A 2,753-nucleotide genomic window follows, 5' to 3' on the forward strand; every position below is an offset into this window, starting at 1 on the left:
TACTTTTCCGGCTGAACCTTCGAGATCTACTTGCCCTCTACTTCCAACTAAACCCTAGTCTACAATCTGTAGGCATTGACAAGTTAATACCTTGTCACCTGGCGTCATTACCTCATTGGAAACCGGCGTGAGATCTACACCGATCATAAGAGTCTGAAATATATTTTCTCTCAGAAGGAGCTGAATATGCGAAAAAGGAGATGGATAGAAGTTATCAAGGATTATGATCTCGGCATTCATTATCACAAAGGAAAATGTTGTAGCCGATGCCCTTAGTAGAGAACCATGTTCCCTAAATGCCCGCTTAAAGATCGAACAACCTTTGTTGTACAAAGAGTTGTAAGAGTTTGGACTTGAACTAGTTAGCCATGGATTTTTAGCCGCAATGGAGGTTAAGCCAACCTTGATGGATCAGATCAAAGTATCCCAGAAAAGGTCATGAGAGTATTGAAGGTATCAAACGCCGGATGAGCAAGGAAGAAGTGTGTGGATTTTCCATCGATGCAGATGGTATCTTATGGTATAATGAACGCATTTGCGTACCCAACCTTCCTATCTTGAAGAAGCTGATTATGGAGGAAGCCCATAACACTCCCTATTCCATTCATCCAGGGTGAACAAAGATGTACCAAGTTCTCAAGGAGAGTTTTTACTGGCATGGAATGAAGCGGGACATTGCGTTCTTTATTGCTAGATGTGACGTTTGTCAGCGACTTAAAGCGGAGCACCAACACTCAACTGGACTGCTTCAACCACTGCAAATTCCTATTTGGAAATGGGAAGAAGTAGGAATGGATTTCATCACTGGACTTCCGAGATCTAAGCGTGGTCATGACTCCATTTGGGTTATTGTGGATCGTCTTACCAAGGTCGCCCACTTTATTCCTGTCAAGACCACTTACAATGGCCATGATCTAGCAGACCTCTACATCAAGCGGATAGTTAGTCTTCATGGCGTTCCCAATACAATAGTATCCAACCGAGGCCCCCAATTCACCTCAAGGTTCTGGAAGAAGTTACATGAAGCGTTAGGAACAATGCTTTCTTTCAGCACTGCCTATCACCCACAGACGGGAGGACAGAATGATCGAGTAAGTACTCGAGGATATAATACGCACTTGTGTTCTTTCTTATGGAGCCAAATGGTAGGATTCTCTGCCTTTCACCGAGTTTTCTTACAACAATAGCTATCAAGCTAATCTGCAGAGGGTACCCTTTGAAGCCCTATACGGACGTAAGTGCCGCACCCCTCTCAACTGGTCCGAGACTGGAGAAAGCCAAGTGTTTGGACCTAATGTCCTCCGTGAAGCCTAAGAGCAAGTTCAACTGATTCGTGATCGTTTAAAGGCTGCCCAATCCCGCCAGAAAACTACGCCAATCCCAAGCATCGTGATGTGACTTTCAACAACAGAGACTTTGCTTATCTCTGTGTCACACCACTCAAGGTAATGCAGAGATTCCATGTCAAGATGTCGCCTAGAGGGGGGGTGAATAGGCGTTTAAAAACTCTTACGGATTTGGCTTGTAATGCGGAATTAGAGTATGTTTATTCTACAAGCACAAACCCTAAATATGCTAGGCTCAACTAAGTGTGATAACAACAACTAGAGCTAAGCCAGATATAATAGATACTTCAAGCTCGATGGATATTACAAGGAAAGTAAACTCGGGTATAGAAATAACCGAGGCACGCGGAGACGAAGATGTATTCCCGTGTTCCCTTCCTTTGCAAGAAGGTACGTCACGTTTGGAGAGGTGGGGATACCACGAAGGATTTCCCAACGCCACGAAGGCTCACCTTCTTCTCCGAGCCTATCCCACGAAGGAATAACCCCTTTCCTTATGGTTAGCTTTTCCTCTACTCCGGAGATGTCAAGCTCCACAACCACTTCACAAGCTTCACGATGGAGAAGCCTCGGGCCCCTTCAAAATCTTCCACGAAGAGGTCACCAGGACACGAACCAAGCCAACTAGGAGGTCACCCTCCAAGAGTAACAAGCTCACGGTCTCTCACTCAAACTAATCATGGTGGAGAGCTCAACACTATGCAATGATGCAAAGCAAGAACACCCAAGGTGTTCAAATCCTTCAGACTCAAATCCCACCAAAGCAACAAATGCTAGGATGAGATTAGAGAGGAAGAACAATGGTGGAAATCAACAAATGACTCCAAGATCTAGATCCCCAGAGTTCCCCTCACTTAGAGGAGAAATGGATTGGTGGGCATTGTAGATCTAGATCTCCTCTCTTAGATCCCTCAAGAATGAGCAAGAATCATGGGCGGAATCAAGAGATAGGGCAAGTTCTTCAAAGTCAACAATGAAGGAGAGAGAGTGGAGGAACTTTTTTTCAGCCCAAGGTGGAAGAGGGCCTAATTATAGTCTAAGAGAAAATAGAACCATTGCAGAAGAATCGGTTCAGCCGGACGGTCCACCGGGCTGGTCGCCGGACAGGCCGGCGCATAGGCCGGCAGCGCCGGCTGATAGGCCAGACGGGGTGCAGTAGGCCATCAACGGCCAAATGAGCCCAACCGGCGGGAGGGTCGGTCGACGGGGCGCTGGGCCGGCCGGTTCAGCGGCCACCGGGCGTGGTGTCGGACAGGAACCGGGCGGGGTTGGAATATACCCTAAACAGTGCCCGGTGGGCACCAGTGCCAGGGCCGGGTGTGCATCCGATGGGCCGGTGGCAGACTCGGCGGTGGCGGGTGGTGGGCCGAACTGCTTCAGGCCAAAAACCTTTTCTTTTTCTTTTAA

This window comes from Lolium rigidum, chromosome 2, assembly GCF_022539505.1.
Source record: "Lolium rigidum isolate FL_2022 chromosome 2, APGP_CSIRO_Lrig_0.1, whole genome shotgun sequence".
Classification (NCBI taxonomy): domain Eukaryota; kingdom Viridiplantae; phylum Streptophyta; class Magnoliopsida; order Poales; family Poaceae; genus Lolium; species Lolium rigidum.